A 22,001-nucleotide genomic window follows, 5' to 3' on the forward strand; every position below is an offset into this window, starting at 1 on the left:
GTTTCCTGCTCATGATGGTCACACGGAGGTTGTTCAACATTTGGTAATAAGGGTAACTCCTGCGGTTAGGGACAGATAGGCTGACGCTTGAACAAAATCCACAACTCCTTAGAATAGCCAATGTTGAATCAAGATTTATAATAAACTAATAAATTTGTTTTGGACTAAAATATTTAATAGCTTAACTTTCCAAATAAAAGGATGAAATTTTAATTTACTCTTTTCAACATGTATAATCATTTTTATACGGTCCCTCTCTCCCAGTGCAGCTACGGGTGAGATGGACCACTCCTGTATATTTTCATTTTAACATCTATCTTGTATTTTAAGTGGTAGTGCCTCAGTAATATAGCATATTTAAGTTTATAATATACTCTCTGCCAGAAGTCAAAGGAAGTTGAAAACTCAGAAATTTTACGGTGAAGGAAAAAAAGTGGTACAACTCTCCCGGACTTACCTTAACACATAGAAGATATGATTTAGACATTTTAATGGTATAAAGCAAAAACATAAACATAACAAATAAAATTAATTATTTAAAAACTATAGTATAAATGTCACGTGAGGGGGAGAGTGTTCCCATCACATTTCAGGAAATACCACGGAGGGGAGGGGGGCGGAGAAGTCATATAAATTTTAAAAAAATAATTAAAAAAACCTCAAGTAATTCCTAAAAGCAGGAAGCGGACAGGAAAACCAGGTTTAGCGACTTGCCAGTGGCACACAACACTGCCAAGCTACTTTTCATCGTGGAAGCAGGTTGCAATGAGTTTCTACTGACCTGTCTCGCACAATTGCCAGCCAGCACAACACAGCCTATGCCGCCCTGGACGTAGGTCGCGTGGTCACGGTCGGCCGACGCCTCCCCCAGTTTAGTTTGAAACGACAGCCGCCTGAAAAATGCAGGGCTAACGAGCGTGGCAGGAATCTGCTTCCGCACTTGCTATCTTCGACAGGTATCAATGACCGCCCTTTGTTCCGGCGGCTGTTAGAGCGCGGCGCGGCGGTTAAACTTTTAGGGCCCCTAAACTGTTGGCGTCATTACACAGGAGACTCATTACGTCCGCCAGCTGACGAGGTACCACACGCAGGCGTGCGGAGCCCTTCCCGCCTCTCACAATGTTCTCTAGCGGCCGCAACCAATGCCCCGAGTGTGTTGACATGTGTCAACGGACTAATGCATACGTTTCAATAGCCACGTCCCACCCCAGTAACCCTTGCGGAGCAAGGGGATCTAAAGTTTAAATGAGAACGTGTCGTTCATGATCAATCTTCACGTTTTTGACAGATGGAGGCTAGGTCAAACGAAGAACGCAAAACATATTGGCTCGACTGGGATTCGATCCCGTGACCTCTCGGTTTCGTCAAGCGGTTAGACCAAAATGGTAATCCGGGGCAGCTGCGCCACTGACATTCAAGTACGATATGCATGGTGTACCTCTCAGGCGCATTTTCTCTGGTGTTTCACCAGATTTTTGCAATGTTGTCTTTGGAATATGGAGCTGAAGTCTGCCCATCAAGTCTTACATGCGATACACAGTATCGACAGAAAGCGACGGTTTGTCTCTTGTTACAGAAAAAATCATTTTTAAAGGGGAATTTTACGTGCCCACTCAACAGAGCGGTCCCAAACTAGTCTAGCGCGATATTTGTTTTATCGATGCTTATAAATAGAACGCCGGCCATTGTGGCCGAGCGGTTCTACGCGCTTTAGACCGGAATCGCGCTGCTGCTACGGTCGCGGGTTCGAATCCTGCCTCGGGCATGGATGTGTGTGATGTCCTTAGGTTAGTTAGGTTTAAGTAGTTCTAAGTCTAGGGGACTGATGACCTCAGATGTTAAGTCCCATAGTGCTCAGAGCCATTTGAATCATTTTTTAGAATTTATTTCATTTTATCATGTATGCTGTATGTACCGCTGTTGGATCACGGATGATGTCTATTCTTTCCGAAAGAACACAACACTACAGTATTGGTTGAAAACTGTCTTGGTTGCAATTTTTGTTTCTTTATTTTTCAACGACGCGTTTCGCCTTATTTAGGCATCTTCAGGTTATCTTTTCTGTGAACGGGAACGCGTTATGCAGATCTTGGTGCCTCTCGCGTCCATCTAGAAAAGATAACCTGAAGATGCCTAAATAAGGCGAAACGCTTCGCTGAAAAATACAAAAAACTAAAATAGCAACCAAGATTGCTGTAACCAATACTGTTAAGCACTGGTTTGCTGTATGCCAGATATTGATTGGAAGAATATCTACAGACCTCCCACGAACGTCTCATGAAATGGGCACAACAAGAAATTCCGAGAAATTACACCTAATACGCAAATTTCCGACACTCATTGCTTTCATGCACCATTCGCGAAGGGACCAGTGCAGAGGAACCAGTAGTGGCAGAAGAGGTACCCTCCGCCACACACCGCAAATTGGCTTGTGGAGTACAGACGTAGAGTAATGCGTAAGTAATGGTGTGGGCTTTCAAATATGACATGCAGCATGCTTTGTCAACATAGCGAATAGGAGCTTCCGGTAAAAATACGTGTATTTTGCATCATCCACGTGTTTCGCTTATACGTGCAGTCTCGGGTCTGCTTTAACCTAGATAATCTGGAGCTTGCTGTATCAGAGTAGAGTTTGAGGAAACTACCGATCAACGACATATTCTTTAAGGAATCGAAATACCACGAGTAAAACGGCTTCAAACGTCTTATTACTTCACAACTGAGTTACCTATTAAATATTTGACTTTGAGCACGAAAACGCGATAAAAAGTTTAGAAAAGGTTTGAAAATACACTTAAACTTCGTTGGAAATCGCTAAGTATTTTCATTACGAAACACTGGATAAATATAGTCCCGGTAGATTGCGCTCCATTACAGCAAAAGCAAGTTTTTCACGTATCTGAATGTTAATGACGTCATATCGCGCGAATTAAGTTTCGTACAGTAACATAATTATGCACGTACATCAGAGGTATATATGGGTATTATACTCGTATGGAAACTGTATTACGAATACAATCACTAGTAAAGAAGTAATAAATTAAAACGTAACGTCTGATGCTGATGTTTTACTGTATGAAGCGAAAAATAAAATAAGCGATCAACTTTTTTCCTTTCAAGATTTTCTGCAGATGTTACCGAGAAAATATTTGACAGTAGGTGCACAGTTTGTTGGATGTGGCTAAGTGCTCTCATTCTCAAATATTGGATGAATAAAGTCAGGGAATTTGAACGTCGTCAGTTACGGAGTGTCAAGACTAATGAACAGTTTTCCGCTATAGTACTTGTCTTATTGTGTCCATCTTTGAACGTAAGACTATACCCCTTAATGAGTAGATTATGACGGCAGGTTTAATTTTTTAATTCGATCAATAATTTTAGGCGAAATATCGGAACTCAGATTTTTGTTGTCACTGACGGCCGTTAGATAGGCAACCTGCAACTGGTATCGGGTTCCGGGATAGTCACTTAGTAATATAGATGGCTTTACTAATCGTTCGAAATAGTGCTCGAATGACAGGACAGAAATCGGGCGCACCGGCCACTGCCAGGGCCACCAGACAATCTGACAGCCACTTGCCGCGCGCGCCTTTGGACTCGCCGCCCCGCCGGAGACGCAGGCTACAAAGAAACGGAAATGCTTTGAGCGGCGCGCCGCGGCCATTTTGGCGGCTGGGGCCGCGTGACGTCACGCCGCGCCAGACGGCCGCTTCCGGCAAGATGGTGGCACGCGCGGCGCCCGGCCGGATGTGGCGCTATTCTGGGAATTCTGCCTCCGCGGGGCGATTATGTGCGCGCAGGCGCCGAGCCGCGAGGCCCGTATTTTTAAATGCGTCGCCCACGACAGTCGCTGCATCCCATGCGCCAGCCACCACTCCACGACGCCCACCAGCTGCCGTGTTTGATACTGCAGGTTATAGCTTGTTCATACGACGACATTAGGTTGCGAAAGACTCTCCTGAAACCGCTTTCGAGAAAATCTTTTCGCATATGACTGTAGACACAGCGACACAAGTGCACACTTCAGTTTCATCGTTTTGTTTCGGCAGCTCCGCGAGTAGTCACACGGTTAACGAGAGCCAGCATGAAAATGCCGCATAAGGGCTTGAATAAGAGACGTGTTTGTATTAGTGAATGGATAAGAAAAATTAGGAGCCGAGAGATCGCAACCTATGATATTTCACATAAATTTCAAACTCATACGTTTACTGGTTCATGAGAGAGAGAGAGAGAGAGAGGACTTGACAATCGGACTGATGGACGAACAGTAGTGTGATTCCCGCAACAAAAGAAAGGCAAACACCACCTAAGGGGTGTCGAAGGAGTTGCTTAACCCTTTACCGCTAGAACAGCCGCGAGGCTGAAATACTTTAAAATTTCTGACAGGTACATCTGTAACGTGCTCAACAAAAGTGGCATCGAGGGTTGTTGCCAAACTGGAGGGGGGGGGGGGGGTCCGACCGATCACTAGAGGTTCCACGGTGTATACTAGAGCAAAAATAGGGATCGCCCTGCATTCCAAAGCTGTCAACCATATTCAATAGCGTTGCAGTCCTCAGAGTGGGACGGAAACGCCTGGCGGCTGTCTCGAAAGTTTTCAAATGGCTCTGAGCACTATGGACTTGACATCTGAGGTCATCAGTCCCCTAGAACTACTTAAACCTAACTAACCTAAGGACATCACACACATCCATGCCCGAGGCAGGATTCGAACCCACGACCGTAGCAGTCTCGCGGTTCCGGACTGAAGTGCCTAGAACCGCACGGCCACCGCGGCCGGCCCAAAGTTTTCAAGAACGTCGTCTTGTTGCTGTGAAATGTCGTTTTCGAGCGAGAAATTCGTGGGAATCAAAGTCTCAAGAGAAGGAGTGGTTTCAGTAACACCCTTTATGCCATGCTTAAGTCCTTTGCGTGTTTATTCTGAGCGGCGATGTGTCTGAAATGTTTTCCTCGGGCAACCATTAAAAGAAACCGCGTGATTACAACGCTCCGTGTCGTGATTCTGACCCCCATTTCAGAAGCTTAAAAAGAAGGATTGAAATGTGGGTAACGGGGGTTCTGACGACCTTCCCATCATGCAATATCTCTGCGGTGGATTTGGGGACAACTGTAGTAAAATTTGGTGCAATGTAACACCATTAGCCCGCCTTACAGCTCACACGAACTTCTGAACTGTGAACGTTTTCTTCTTTTTTTTCCTTTCTTTCTTTTCATGTGTCGACACTTAGCTGTCTGAAGCGTCGACGAACCCGAGGGTGACATTTCAGGGTGTCACGCTTTTACACCGTTACAGAGGAAGGCTGTAGGAACCCCGAGTCAAATTTCAAACTTATGGATAGGAATGGGAGACAACTGCGGGTTTTCGGAAAACTGATCCTTTTATTTTGTAACACAGTGTGTTAAACAAGATCGCTTAAAGGTAACCTCTACGAGCAAACTCAAGACGAAAAAATTTTTGTTGTAGCTGTAAAAACAAACTGTAATTTCTCGTATTCATGGGTTACCTGAAATTATCCTCACACTGGGTACATGAGGTTCCACGTTACCAATCGATGAGCAGTCCTGGTTACAGGTTATAGACAACACAGGTAGAATCCAAACGAAAAAGGATGACGGGAAGAAATAAACGATGATAAAAGTGACTCGGGAAACTGTTAGAAATAAAAAAAAAACTACATTTAAAGAAACTTGCTAAATAAAAATATTAAAGTCCGACTGATAACACTTGGAAATAAAAAAATTCGGAGCATGTGTCGAGATTCGGCCCCACGACCTTCTTCACGTCAGGAATGTATATTAACCACAACGCTACACCACCGCCCCGAGTCAGACGTTATATTTGACTTTCCAGTGCTAGTCGCAAAGATGATTTGTTACCTTAAAAAAGTCAGGCTTCGCGTATGAGGCTTATCTAATGTAAGGCGATCTCTGTGATGGTAAAAATGACATTTGTGTGATGAAAGGAAAATACCGACGTCAGCCGGATGAGGGCTGGATCGGGATTGGAACTCTACTTTTCCGCTTTACACGAGCACTGACTTTAACCCTTTTCGTATCGATTATCCGAGCACGCTTACCGTCCAACCCAAACTTGCCGCACACTACATCCGTAGCGACCCCCCCCCCCCCCCCCCCCCATCGCCGCTGTCCACCATCCGTATTATCGCAGCCATGGTTCCCGCAAGAGGTCGGACCTAGGGTGAATCTACACTGAAGATTTCATGAAATGCTTTATGCTTTTCAGGAGTACATTCATGAGCCAAAACATGACCACTGCCCACCTGCCCACTGTGAAGTTGTACGATGCCCGGTGGCGCTGAAGGCAAGTGACGCAGTAGGAGAAATACATGAGCGGAGTGATAGTGAACTCACGCTGATGTCTCAACCATCAATTTCGGCTTCTCTGAATCCGATGGAACCCAACTGTGAAGGTACAGGCGCCAGCTCCGCGCCAACAAACCAACCATCAGTAAATTTCGCGAAGTGTGTGACTTGCGCGTAGCATCTGGTGCCACAAACCTCTGGAAACCTATAAAGTACTTATAAATTATAGAGTGCAGCAATCAGTCGTCCTTTTTTTAGATTTTATTACCCAAATCCAGATTTCGGCTAGTAGCTAGCCATTCTCAATGGACTATTTTCTATTCTCAATGCATGTAAGTCCCTGTTGTTCGGGCGTCAGTCGAAGTTCTTTGAATACTCACTTTCCGAATGGAAGGTAACCTATCAGTACTTGTCGAATCTATGGCGCGCAGAATCACTGCTAAATTGCGTTCCAGAAGTGGACCAACGAGCTTTTAAGTTGGTAGTCATAACGTTTTGGCTCGTCAGTGCATATATTACCACGAGGGTTGAATGAAAAGTAATCCCTCCACCTTCGTTAATTGGGTTAGGATGGGAATATTTTAATAAATCAAACGGGGAAATAATCCTTAGAATCTGATCTTTAATTATCGATATTCACTTTTTTCACGTAATCACCAGCCAACTGGATACATTTCTGCAAACGATGAGCAACTTTTCTGAAGCCGTCACGGAAGAAGTCGACACTTCGTTTCCGCAACCACAGTCTCACAGTTCTCTCAACGTCTCTGGGTCGTAATGGTGTACCCACGTTTCGTCTCTTGTCATAATTGAATGGAGAAAGGCGTCACCTTCATTCTCGGAATGCGAGAGGAGTTCCTGGTAAATTTAGTCTGTGCGCTTTCATTTCAGGAGTCAGCATCCGGGGTACCCATCGCGCACAGATCTTCCGATAGCCAAGCCAAGCAATAATGTGAGCCACACGCTCTTGTGAAATGCCGATTGTGCTTGCAGTTTCTCTCTGAATCAATCTGTCAAAATTTTGCTTGTGAAACTCGGTGGTTGCTGTTACAGGACGTCCAACTCTGTTTTTCACGCAGGTCAGATGTTCCGCCTCAACATCTTTAAACTTACTCGCCGAACGACACACAGTTCTCACAACAATATAGTGACCATAAACTGCTTTTATTCTCCGATTCATCTCCTTTGGGGTACACCTTCTGCTGTCAAGAATTCAATGACTATCATCATCATCAGTTATCTGCTATATTAGCGGGTCCTTTGCCTCTCCATTTTCTGCGAGCCATTGCTTCCTTCTTAAGGCTGCTGTATGTTGTACCGTCCATCATGTCATCCAGTATCTGACTATACGTTTCTTAATTCGCATTGGCCGACCCTCTGCGCAGGGTTTTGTAACAACATAAACGTTCATGGCTAAGACTTCCCGTCAGCTGGAGCTGTAGAGAAGAGGCTACGGAACAAGCCAGTACCTGCCGCATACGAACGCTACCAACTGTTGAAGAGTTACGAAAGTAGAGACATTACTTTTCAGTCAACCCTCGTATTATATGTATAGTACCTGTTCCGGTCATGTCCGAAAGAACAGACACCACATATTCATGATTCCACGGCCGTATATAGTACCGATGTCAGTCGCATGAGGATACTGAAATAGTTCAACAGTGGCAAGAGAAAATTTGTGCCGGCACCGGAATTAGAACTAAGCTTTCCCGTTTTAGACGAGCGGTGGCCGTAATCGCTTCCGTTTAGCTATCCGAACGCGCTTGACTTCCAACCCAAATCGTCGCACATCGCTTCTGTAGCGCTCCCCTGTGCACCATTCTTGTGCGAAAAGATTCAGTAGTGCTTGGTTAGTGTTGTTGATGATGAGGATAATGTTTGATTTGTGGGGCGCTCAACTGCGCGGTTATCAGCGTCCGTACAAATTCCCAACCCATGCTCAGCCCAATCTGGCCACTTTCAGGAATGATGATGAAATGATGACATCACAAACACCCAGTCATCTCGAGGCAGGTGAAAACCCCTGACCCCACCGCGAATCGAACCAGGGACCCCGTGCTCGGGAAGCTAGAACGCGACCGGGTTAGTGTTGTGTATGAAAGCAACGTATTTCGTTAGCACTGCTGTGTGTGTGTGTGTGTGTGTGTGTGTGTGTGTGTGTGTGTGTGTGTGTGTGATCGTGTCTGATGGAATGAGGAATAAAAGTGGAAGGTCCAGGAATCGGGATCGAAAATAAGAAAGTCATCGAGAAAGAAAGCCGGGCGAGTAATTGGAAGTGGATGGACCAGTGACCAGTTGTCGTGCATATTGGCAACGACGAAACAGTTCGGCCGCAAAGCTGAGCGCTGCGATTGGAGGAAAACAGGTCCAATGTGCGGAGCAACAAGCAGTTGTAATCGGACTACAGTTGCCGTCTATCCTCGTACCCGATGAGCCATTCCAAGAGCAGACGAGGCATAAAACGCCGAGGTAGGGGGAGTGTGAGAAGTGCGAGGCGCGACGTGGTGGATACAGCGCGGCGTGCTGCCTGCCATCTGTCCCTCGTGGGCAGCGCGCAAGCGGCGGCGGCGTCCGCCCTACACCACACCACCTGCGCGCCGCCCCGCCGGCCGAGGGTCGGGGCCAACCTGCTCCTCCTCGCCTATAGCTCCGCGGCCGCCAGCGCCGCCACCGCACTAACGGAAATCCCAGCGCGCTGCGAACAATGGCTAGCGGAACAGGTACCCGACGCCGCGCTGCTGCCAACCTCGAAAAACTGCAACCTCCTGCCCCGGACCACGCCGCAGGTGCGAAAAATCTCGCCAAATTGCGCACCTACTTACACAGTTCTAAGCAAAGAAGGGAAAGCATAAAAGTGGAAGGAGTATATAGAGGGTCTATACAAGGGCGATGTACTTGAGGGCAATGTTATAGAAATGGAAGAGGATGTAGATGAAGATGAAATGGGAAATATCATATTGAGTGAAGAGTTTGATAGATCACTGAAAGACCTAAGTCGAAACAAGGCCCTGGGAGTAGACAACATTCCATTAGAACTACTGACAGCCTTAGGAGAGTCAGTCCTGACAAAACTCTACCATCTGCTGAGCAAAATGTATGAGACAGGCGAAATACCCTCAGACTTCAAGAAGAATATAATGATTCCAATCCCAAAGAAAGCATGCATTGACAGATGTGAAAATTACCGAACTATCAGTTTAATAACTCACAGCAAATACTAACGCGAATTCTTTACAGACGAATGGAAAAATTAGTAGAAGCCGACCTCGGTTAAGATCAGCTTGGATTCCGTAGAAATATTGGAACACGTGAGGTAATACTGACCTTACGCCTTATCTTAGAAGCTAGATTAAGGAAAGGCAAACCTACATTTCTAGCATTTGTAGACCTAGAGAAAGCTTTTGACAATGTTGACTGGAATACTCCCTCCAATTCTAAAGGTGGCAGGGGTAAAATACAGGGAGCGAAAGGCTATTTACAATTTGTTCAGAAACCAGATGGCAGTTATAAGAGTCGAGGGACATGAAAGGGAAGCAGTGGTTGGGAAGGGAGTGAGACAGGGTTGTAGCCTATCCCCGATGTTATTCAATCTGTATATTGAGCAAGCAATAAAGGAAACAAAACAAAAGTTCGGAGTAGGTATTAAAATCCATGGAGAAGAAATAAAAACTTTGAGGTTCGCCGATGACATTGTAATTCTGTCAGAGACAGCAAAGGACTTGAAAGAGCAGTTGAACGGAATGGACAGTGTCTTGAAAGGAGGGTATAAGATGAACATCAACAAAAGCAAAACGACGATAATGGAATGTAGTCGAATTAAGTCGGGTGATGCTGAGGGAATTAGATTAGGAAATGATACGCTTAAAGTAGTAAAGGAGGTTTGCTATTTCGGGAGCACAATAACTGATGGTGGTCGAAATAGAGAGGATATAAAATGTAGAACGGCAATGGCAAGGAAAGCGTTTCTGAAGAAGATATATATGAAGATGGTATCTGTTCTTTCGGACATGTCTTACGGGAATCGGCAGTAAAGCCGCGAGTAATGAGTATAATGGGCAGGGGCACTATGAATATAGTGCGGGACAATAAGTTGCGAATGTGGGTCTCACGAGAGGCGTGCCAGAGATAAGTCCCTGCAGTCGCACTACTCCTCTGTGTACTCGGTGGCTCAGATGTCATTCGTGCGTTGGTTCAAATCTCCCCATTATCACTTTTTCCGTTCAATTTTTTTGTTTAACAAAAAAGATGGATAGAGCGTTTGCCATGTAAGCAGGAGATCCGGGTTCGAGTCCCGGTCGGGGCACACATTTTCAACTGTCCCCGTTGACTTACATCAACGCCCGTAAGCAACTAGGGGCATTCATTTCATTGCAATTTCATTCTAACGAGCTGCACGGTATCTGTTCTTTCGGACATGTCCGAAAGAACAGATACCATCTTCATATATGTAATCAAATATGATCGACAGCACGAGGATGCAGCAGGCAATCGAAACCATAGCATTAAAGACACACAATGTATTCCCATACATGTGATCTGGAGAATGTTATGATGATCTCTCCACTGACAAAAGATTCCGGACTAGCACCCCAGTCAGATCTCGGGGGAGACACTGCCAGGAGGTCAGTAACCACGAGTGAAAGATTGAATAACGAAGGAAAGAGTGAATTCTACGAATGTCGGAATGTGTAATGTCGGAAGTTAGGATGTTGTAGGGAAGGTAGGAAATCTGATAAGGGCAATACAAAGCTCAATCTCGATACAGTCGGGGTCAGCGAAGCGAAATCGAAAGAACGATTTCTCAATAACAGCAGAAAAGAGTATCAAGGAAGTAGCTTTAGTGCATCCACCAAGGAGGTAGTTTACAAATCCCTGCTTCGGCCAATATTTGAATACTGATTGTCAGTGTGGGATCAGTGCCAGAAAGGACGAAACAGAGAAGGTCTAAAGAGGAGCAGTGTGTTTCATTACAACTTCATTTGGTAAGTGCAAAAACGTCACATAGACGAACATCCAACACGAGTGGCACACGCTACAAATCAGACGTTGGGCGTTACGGTGTATTTTACTGTTAACATTCCAAGAGCGTACGTTCCTGCAACGTGTGACAACGTTGTGGACATCTACAGGGCGGTCTGAAGCAGTCCGAAAAGCTTGCAAGGGTGTTGTAGGGTAGGTTGTGCCAAAAAATAATTGTTAAGAAAAAAGCACGAAGTGTTGCGCCGTTTCCCTGTTAATTAGCACAGAAGTTGGCTTTAAATGGTTCAAATGGCTCTGAGCACTATGGGACTTATCATCTATGGTCATCATTCCCCTAGAACTTAGAACTACTTAAACCTAACTAACCTAAGGACAGCACACAACACCCAGTCATCACGAGGCAGAGAAAATCCCTGACCCCGCAAAAGTTGGCCAATCAGGCCTTTGCGCGAGAAAATTCAAACGGCCCGACGGATAAAATTAGTGTCAACTGTTCTCATAGCGCAGATGATAGCGCAAGCGACTGCTCGGTCTTTCGCTGGGGTTCGAGCCTTACTCGGATTACTGTCGCAAGTCCAGTTTTTGCATCGATTCTTGTTCGGCTTTACGGAAACAAAGGAAGAACACGTTTGGCGACTCCACCTCTGGGGGGCTGCTTGAATTTGCGCACGCTACGGCCTGATTTTCAGTGGTAATTAACACTGAATAGTCAGAACGTATTGTATTTTTTTTTCTCCTTAAGAGTAATTCCTCAGCACATCCTTCCCTGCAACACCCTTAGAAGCTTTTCAGACTGTTTCTGACCAACCTGTATACTCAGCAAGCCATCGTACGCCCATTTTGTGGAGATATTCCGTACCAATACTACTGATTTTCTGTCACTCTCCATGAGCGTTTCTCAGCGACGGAAAGTGACGAACTATGTGCGTCTGCATGCACCCTGAGCTCTCTTCTTTTCTTATTCTCGTGATTCTTTCAAGAAATACATGACGGTGCTAACACCACTGTCGCACAGTATTCCTTCATACCGATTCAATAAATTTCGCCAGCTGGATTTCGCAAGGACACCTGTCGTCGAAAAACGTTATTTCCCCGTAAGTTACCCGAACACCTCCGTTACGCTTTCGGAAGAGGTAAATCCGACATGCTACAAACATAGCAGTCTGTCAGTGAATCCATTCGGTATCTGCTGTCTTCACTATTTCGTAAGGAATGCAAACGTTGAAGAAATCTTATATCACTAAATAAGTAAAACGGTCATCTGGTCCCAATTACAAGTTGCCTATCTACCGGCTTACTGGGCCAACAAAATTTTCATTTTCTACATTTCTTAATATAATTATTGCCGCGATTTAAACATTTAAAACGTTGCCATATTTTACTTGACCAAAGTAATAATACAGTGTTGAAGGTTTCACACAATGAATCAAGCACTAAAGTTAGGTACACACTATATCTCTCGCGTCAGCGTCACACACGGCGGGCAAATTACCCAGAGTATATTTATCCAGTGTTTGAGAATGACACCACTTAGCGACTTCCAACAAACTTTACACGTAATTTGAAACCTTACTGAAACTGTTTCTCGCTGACTGCCTTCCCCGCAACATAGACAAAATAATGAAATAAAAAAAAAAGTTCATGGCTTTCTATATTTTAGCATCAGGCATAACTGTTTAATTTCTTACTTCTTCACTAATCAATGTATTTGCACTCATATTGGAAACAATGTGCACATATATCCGTACGACACACAGTTCAGAAGATATGTCATAAACATTGAGATGCGAGAATAAATCTAACCCTTCTTCAAATGGTGCGAAAATTATTTAGACTGTACCCATCCCGGGTCTGATAATGGGAGTACTTAGTGACTCCTAAAAAACTTTATAAATAATGCTTCCCAATTTAGAAAAGGTTTGAAGCTGTTTCATACTAGAGAGTTCCGCCCTTTTAAAGTGTCGACAGTGGCGGATCGAAGGGAGGCGGGTGTATCAGAATGGGGTGTTTTTTGTCTGTCAGATGCAACTGTTCCTGTCTTCTTGGGTTTTTCTGCCAAGCCAGGTGGCAAGTAGTTAATTTTCTGTCTAAAACTTTTGCGTCTCGTTTATCAAGTTGTGTTATTTCTGCTTCCTTCACGCCTTCTTTTTGAGCACAGATCCATCTTACTGTCTGAATTTTAGCTTTACTGTGAGTTTCGCAGAAAATTGTTTACATGCGTACTGAGAACATTAGTCCTGTGACTGGAACAGACATGCTTTCTGCGTTTCATGCTGGGCGCGGCTTTGTCGCCTCTGTACTGCTACCTGCGCTGACACACACTGCTCCGGCCGCTACGAGATACTTACCATCCTATTTTAAGGAATCTGTTTGATGAAAAAAAAATTGTTTCTGCACAACTTACTGTCCGATATCTTCGCTCAATAAAGTACTGAAATTCTTTTCCTTACTTGTCATTGTTACTGTACTACACAAAATTACGTAAGACACTGCACGAAATTTTATAGAGTTTGCACAGGTAAAGACGCATTCCTGAATGAAATTTTCACTCTGCAGCGGAGTGTACGCTGATATGAAACTTCCTGGCTGATTAAAACTGTGTGCCGGGCCGGGACTCGAACTCGGAAGCTTTGCCTTTCGCGGGAAGGTACTCTACCAAATGACCTACCCAAGCACGACTCACGACCCGTCCCCACAGCTTTACTTCCGCAGGACCTTGTTCCCTACTTTCCAAACCTCACAGAAGCTCTCATGCGAAACTTGCAGGGCTAGCATTCCTGGAAAAAGGATATTGCGGAGAAATGGGTTCAAATGGCTCTGAGCACTAATGCGACTTAACTTCTGAGGTCATCAGTCACTTAGAACTAATTAAACCTAACTAACCTAAGGACATCACACACATCCATGCCCGAGGCAGGATTCGAACCTGCGACCGTAGTGGTCGCTCGGCTCCAGACTGTAGCGCCTGGAACCGCACGGCGACTCCGGCCGGCGATATTGCGGAGACATGGTTTTGCCACAGCCTGGGTGATGTTTCCAGAATTAAATTTTCACTCTGCAGCTGTTATCGGCGGAATCCACAGACATCGGAGCCACTGCGATCGCAGCCTAATTACATCAATGCGCATCGCGCATCGTGAATCGTGTGGTTATAGCATTCGTAGTATTTCATAAAGAGTTCAAGATATCGAAACGAGGTTTCTTGCAAATGGTCACAGGCAATGAATGAGTCACGACTGTTTTATGATAAATACTCAAAACTTTTTTATACAGCGAGATATGGAAGTAACTCGCCTGCAGCACCGGGAGGATCGGCAGAACAGGGCGCACAAACACGTCAACAGCGCTTAAGGAAAATCCAGAGGCCGCGTTTTTAAACCTTAACTACTATGGATGGTCTACCCCTGTTAGGTGAAGTAGGCTCTTCTGTGCACCTTACTACTGGACGGCATGCTACACGTGCCAAAAATCTGGCGTTGCTGTTGCTGCAATTTGTTCCTTACATTGGGCTTTGAGAGGTCTCACAGCCGTACCATAGTCTCTGCGTGTGACGTTTTGGTTTAACGTTGCGTTTCTCCTAGTGGGGAAGGCTTGATCTTCTATGCAACGTTTTCTATGCGTGACTGATGTGGGTGTTCAAGAGCGACTCAATGGATTCTTAGATGAAGACTTTCGTGACAGTGATAATGACCCGGATTTCGAGTATTTAGTGATCACTATACTAATTCGGAGATGGAAACTGAAAGTGATGAAGATGTAACAGGTAATGACGATGGAGAAGCGTATTTCTTCGGCAAGAACGGAAAGATGTTTTCGGTGGAGGAAACAGAAGCTGCTAACTAACGTAAGAACAAGGCAACTCAACATTGTCTTGCAGCTGACTGGACTGCAACAGATTCCGAAAAGTCTCGGAGAAAACTTGCTGGTTTGGAGGTAAGAGCCTCAATTACAGAAACAGTTTTTTGAAAAACGAATAAAATCAGGCTTTCTTGTCCTTGTTTGAAGCGGAAAACAAGATCTGTGCCAACAGTGTGGTATTCCGATTTGGTGGCTCTGTGTGAAACGCACGCAGGCTGGCAGCAATTAAATTTTTTTTCAGGACTCAGAAGAATGCGTAAGGCAATTACTTTCTTCTTAATTTTTAAAATAATAATTTGGCGAAATTTCTCCATTGATAGAATCATGGGGTGAAACAATAGCTCTAAGGCTGAAACGACGAGTAGTAAACTGAAATCTGACTCCAAATACAGTTTGTCAGGTCTGAAATATGTATTTCCATACAGTTATATTACGAATCTGTAATACCATCTCCCTGATGATAATCTGCGAGAGAGGGGTAACTATGTCCTGTTGCTTTAGTAATACATAATAAAAATAAACAGCAAATTTTGCTGCGTTTTAGTTTCCAAACTGTTTAAAATTCTTGTTTTATTTTTAAAAAGTAAATTTCCATTACACTCTTCCCGAGAAGTGTAACTAATAACAGGAATTCATGGAAATATATATTCACCAAAACAGTGCTTTTATACACTACTGGCCATTAAAATTGCTACACCACCAAGATGACGTGCTACAGACGCGAAATTTAACCGACAGGAAGAAGATGCTATGATATGTGAATGATTAGGCTTTTCGGAGCATTCACACAGTGTTGGCGCCGGTGGCGACACCTACAACGTGCTGACGTGAGGAAACTTTCCAACCGATTTCAAATACACAAACAGCAGTTGACCGGCGTTGCCTTGTGAAACGTTGTTGTGAAGCCTCGTGTAAGGAGGAGGAATGCGTACCATCACGTTTCCGACTTTGATATCGTGTCGCGACATTGCTACTCGCGTTGGTCGAGATCCAATGACTGTTAGCAGAATATGGAATCGGTGGGTTCAAGAGAGTAATACGGAACGCCGTGCTGGATCCCAACGGCCTCGTATCACTAGCAGTCGAGAGGACAGTAATCTTATCCGCATGGCTGTAATGGATCGTGCAGCCACGTCTCGATCCCTGACTCAACAGATGGGGATGTTTGCAAGACAACAACCATCTGCACGAACAGTTCGACGACGTTGCAGCAGCATGGACTATCAGCTCGGAGACCATGGTTACCCTTGACGCAGCATCACAGACAGGAGCGCCTGCGACGGTGTACTCAACGACGAACCTGGGTGCACGAATGGAAAAGCGTCATTTTTTTCGGATGAATTCAGGTTCTGTTTACAGCATCATGATGGTCGCATCCGTGTTTGGCGACATCGCGGTGAGCGCACATTGGAAGCCTGTATTCGTCATCGCCATACTGGGACGGGGTATGGGGTGCCATCGATCCCTGCGAAACACTACATTTCAGCAGGATAATGTACGACCGCATGTTGCAGGTCCTGTACGGGCCTTTCTGGATACAGAAAATGTTCGACTGCTGCCCTGGCCAGCACATTCTCCAGATCTCTCACCAATTGAAAACGTCTGGTCAATGATGGCAAAGCAACTGGCTCGTCACAATGCGCGTCACTACTCTTGACGAACTTTGGTATCGTGTTGAAGCTGCATGGGCAGCTGTACCTGTACACGCCATCCAAGCTCTGTTTGACTCAATGCCCAGGCGTATCAAGGCCTTTATTACAGCCAGAGGTGGTTGTTCTGGGTACTGATTTCTCAGGATCTATGCACCCAAATTGCGTGAAAATGTAATTACATCTCAGTTCTAGTATAACATATTTGTTCAATGAATACCCGTTTATCATCTGCATTTCTTCTTGGTGTAGCAATTTCAATGGCCAGTAGGGTACATAAAAAATAAAAAAGCTCTCTGAGAGACACCTCCAATAGTAATAATGTTCCTGTCAACATCCATAGTAGCTAAGGGTTAAGTCCTCAGCATCTGCGGACCGGCAGATCACGACGAGTTAATTAGTCCACAGCAGTAAAAGGATAAGAGTTCCTGCTATGCTTCCTTCACGCATACGCGAAGTTACTTTCTGCTGAACATTCAGTCGTCAAATATTCACCGAGCCACAAACATGTGTGTGAAGATGGTCCGTATGATCGTCTCTTAGTTGTTAGCCGACGCTATGGTAATTCTGGAATGTGTTCTGGAGATCTAGGAAGTTGGCAGCTAGCATCTCGATTGAGACTACGGTTTGCAAGGCGGCGTGTACTGCGGGCTTTGTGAAGAAAGCCAAGCTGGAAGCGGCGTGCCGCTTCCTCCCCCGCCTGGTAACAGGGCAGACTCGTGGCCGCAGCCAGCCAGACCGGGGGTTAAGAAAGGTTGCGCAGACAGCGCCACGGGTGGCCGGGCGGAAATGCCATTAATGGCCTCCCAGACCCACAATGGCGCCAGCACTGGCGCTACCGCTCCAGGGAGCGCTCCCGTCTATCTCCAGCACGCGGCGGAGGGCGGGCTAACAGGTGAGGGAACAAATATCGCTGCAGAAGGGTCGTCCCCATCTTCTATCCTGCTTGTTCTGAAAGGCAATACCTGCTATCAATCATCTTACCTCGAGTCCTCAGTCTTCCCACTGTTTTGATGTGGCCGGCTACGAATTCCTCTCCTGTATCAAACTTTTCAACTGCAACTGCAACCTACATCCTCAATTATTTGCTGGATGTATTCCAAATCTCATTCTTCCTCTACTACCATGGAGGTCATTCCCAGATGTCTTAACAGATGTCCTATCATCGAGTCCCTTCTTCTTCTCCGATTCTGTGAAGCACCTCCTCATTCCTTACCCTGTCAGTCCACCTAATTTTCAACGTTCTTCTGTCGCACCACATCTCAAGTGCTTCGATTCTCATCTGTTCCCGTTTTCCCACATTCACTGCCAGTACCATACAATGCTCAGCTCAAAACGGACATTCTCAGAAATTTCTTCCTCATATTAAGGCCTATGTTTGATACTTTTTTGCCAGCGTTAGTCTGCTTTTTATGCCATCCTTGCCCCGCCCGTCTTGGGTCACTTTACTGCTTCGTTAGCATAATTTCTTAATTTCATATACTTATATGGATATGGTGTCTGTTCTTTCGGACGGACATGTCCGAAAGAACAGACACCATATCCATATAAGTATATAGTTCTGGCAACACCGGCCATGACCTTCTTCTTCTTCTTCTTCTTCTTCTGCCCGTAAGCACACAAATTCCCCGAACTCTTACGGGACTTGGTAAGAATGTCTTCCACGGGTAATGAGTGTCTTGCGGTGGGACACTACGAATGTAGTGTGTGGACATACAGGGCGAGAATGTGGGTCTCGCCGGAGGCGTGCGCGAGATAGTCCCTGCAGTCGCGCTATCCTCCGTGCCCTCAGTGGCTCACATGGATAGAGCGTCTGCTATGTAACCAGGAGATCCCGGGTTCGAATGCCGGTCGGGACACACATTTTCACCTGTCCCCGTTGATATATATGTCAACGCCCCTTAGTAGCTGAAGGTATTAATATAATTCTAATTTCTTAATTTCATCTACTTCGTGATCACTAATCCTGATGTTAACTTGCTTGCTGTTCTCATTTCTGCCACTCCTAATTACTTTCATCTTTCCTCGGTTTACTCTCAATCTATATTTTGTAGTAAATCATATTGTTCATTCCATTCAACAGGTCCTGTAATTCTTCTTCATTTTCACAGAATATAGCAATATAATCAGGGAAACTTAGCACTGATGCCAGTTTACCTTGAATTTTAATTCCACTCTTGAACTTTGCTTTTATTTCCCTCATTGCTTCTTCGACGTGTAAATTGGACAGCAAGAGCGAAAGACTACATCCCTGCCTTACACCCTTTTTAAACCGATCACTTCTTTCTTGGTCTTCTGGTCTTATGTTCCCTCTTGATTCTTGCACATATTGTATAATACCAGTCTGTCCCTACAGCTTACCCCTATTTTTCACAGAATTTCGAACACCTTGCACCACTTTACACTGTCGAACGCTTTTTTCTGGTCGATAAATCCTATGAATTTGTCTTTCTTCCATTATCAACCACAACGTCAGAATTGCCTCTCTGGGGCCTTCACCCTTCCCAAAGCCACACTGGTCTGAAATTTTCTTTCCCACTCTCCTGTATATTCTTAAAAGAGCATTAGTCTTATGAGAATTCGTAAGACTGTAACACTGATTACATAAATTACCAATAATTACAAAATTATTTTTATTTCAGATACTAGCGTCATTATGTCATAACTTGGTGGCGGTTACAGCTTGGGAAAATAAATTACGATAATCATCTACCTTACATGGTGTACCCACAAGCCGGCCGGTGTGGCCGAGTGGTTCTAGGCGCTTCAGACTGGAACTGCGCGACCGCTACGGTCGTAGGTTTGAATCCTGCCTCGGGCATGGATGTGTGCGATGTGCTTAGTTTAGTTAGGTTTAAGTAGTTCTAAGTTCTAGGAGACTGATGACCTCAGATGTTAAGTCCCATAATGCTCAGAGCCATTTGAACCATTTTTGTACCCACAATACGCGTACTTTGTATTAGGCAGCTGAAACAATAGAACTGAGACTTACGCATCACATATGTCGAAATACCTTATGAAAATGCCTTCAAAGAGTTATAGCTACGTCCAACAATAGACCATAAACAGCTTCGTTACTCATTTTGTAACATTAAACTAACTAACTGATACCACAGCAACACAGAACAGTAACCGTGTAATGGCTACTATGCAGCTGTAAGGCCTACACCGTATTATTATTATTATTATTATTATTATAACTTAATTTTATCCATTGTTTTTCAGTGTTTCGTCCGCGAGTGTTTTACTTTCGTAAAATGAAGAACAAACCGCCTTCAGTCACAAGTTGCGTTTGTTTACTGCACTATGCATTTCGAGCCCTGGCGGCTCATCTTCAGGTGCTTTTTAATGAGTTACATCAGGTTTTTTAGTTGTTTGCAGTTTAACATTGTAGATGTCTGCTTCTGTTGGGCAGTTGGTATGCACAGTACACATCTTTAATTTTGCAGTTGGGATATATATACATTGTAAACATGTTTATGTTCTGCTACTACAATGAGTGAAAAAGTGTGTGACAATGTATATATCCCAGTATATACTGCAAAATTAAATATGTGTATTGTGCATACCAACTGCACAACAAAAGCAGACATAATACAATGTTAAACTGCAAACAACTAAAAAACCTGATGTAAATCACTAAAAAGCACCTGAAGATAAGCCTCCAGGGTTCGAAACGCAGTGCAGTAAATAAACGCAACTTGTGACAGAAGGCGGTATGTTCTTCATTTTACGATTATTATTATAATTACTGGCAGTGATCAGGCAATGAATTGGCAGCCTGAACTCTTACAATTTCTGAAACTTCGGCAGTGACGAGTACGGCCATCATGTGGTTTATCACGAGGAGGCCCAAGTATAGGACAGGCATTTTAATTTAATTGATTTTATATATGGGTGCAGGGTGTGAGTGAAGGAAGTGTCGCTAGAGAGAGAGGAGTACTACAGAGGAACCTGTAACAAGTGTCTTACCTCACTGTGTACTTGGCTTTCTTTAGTGAGATGGAGTTGTACGGAGCACTAGTAATGCACTGAAAATGGCTTCATCATGGTATAACAAAAGGTTGTTAGAAATAAGCAGAACCAATTGGCTGACTCATTAGTTAATGACTTAATAAAACACACACAAAACTAAATATCATTTATCTTTCGTTATTTTAAAAACGAAACTGTTTAAAGAAAATTCTTTTCACTCTGAAGTTTTGTTACGCGCTAATATTGATAATGGTGGTGGTGGTAGTGATCGTGGTGGGGGAGGGGGGCATCTTACTACTATCTGATTGCACTCAGAGGTAATGGTCTCACGAAAGTTGAGAACACCTGTTTCAATCTGTTCTGAAATAATCAGGGATGCAGTACAGCGAGTGAAAAGGTACCTACAGAAACCAGGCTGCGCTGAGTCAAACGACACGAACGGGCGGCAGTAGTTGAGAAGGGAATGGAACACGATATTATGCCGTTTCCCGTGCTATTCATCATGAGCGCAGAGGAAACAGCGGTGGAAACTGAGGAGAAATTTGGAAAGTGAGTTAAAATGCCGGGAGAAGAATTAAAAATTTTGAGGCTTGATGACGACATGGTAATTCTGTTACACAAGGCAAACGACTTGCAAGATCAGGTGAACGGAATCGACAGTGTGTTGAAAACGAACTATAAGACGAACATCAATAAGAGTACGGCAGAGGGCTTGGTGTGTAGTTAAATTAAATCAAGCTATGCAGACGCAGTTAGATAAGTAAATGAGGCTTAAAAGAATTTTGCTATTTGTGTACGAAAATAACTGAATGCCGTCCGCAGCTCGTGGTCGTCCGGTAGCGTTCTCGCTTCCCACGCCCGGGTTCCCGGGTTCGATTCCCGGCGGGGTCAGGGATTTTCTCTGCCTCGTGATGACTGGGTGTTGTGTGATGTCCTTAGGTTAGTTAGGTTTAAGTAGTTCTAAGTTCTAGGGGACTGATGACCATAGATGTTAAGTCCGTAGTGCTCAGAGCCATTTGAACCAATTTGAACTGAATGCCTGAAGTAAAGAGAATACAAGAAGTAGATAGGCAATGGGATGAAAAGCGTTCCTAAAAATGAAATATATTGGCTGCCACTACCAGTTTTCTGGAATGTTTTTTGTGGGATGTAGTCTTATATGATAGGTCTTTTACAGCAGGAAAATCAAAAACAGTATGATTATAAATCTGAGCA

The 22,001-nt window shown here is 44.5% G+C and overlaps 1 protein-coding gene across 1 annotated transcript in view; it reads right to left on the reverse strand.

Annotated features, from left to right (window-relative positions):
• LOC126092058 (histone acetyltransferase KAT7) overlaps positions 1-22,001 on the reverse strand; it is a 562,552-nt gene that overhangs the window by 140,378 nt on the left and 400,173 nt on the right. The gene's annotated exons all lie outside the window — the stretch shown is intronic.

The sequence above is a fragment of the Schistocerca cancellata genome, chromosome 7, assembly GCF_023864275.1.
Source record: "Schistocerca cancellata isolate TAMUIC-IGC-003103 chromosome 7, iqSchCanc2.1, whole genome shotgun sequence".
Classification (NCBI taxonomy): Eukaryota; Metazoa; Arthropoda; class Insecta; order Orthoptera; family Acrididae; genus Schistocerca; species Schistocerca cancellata.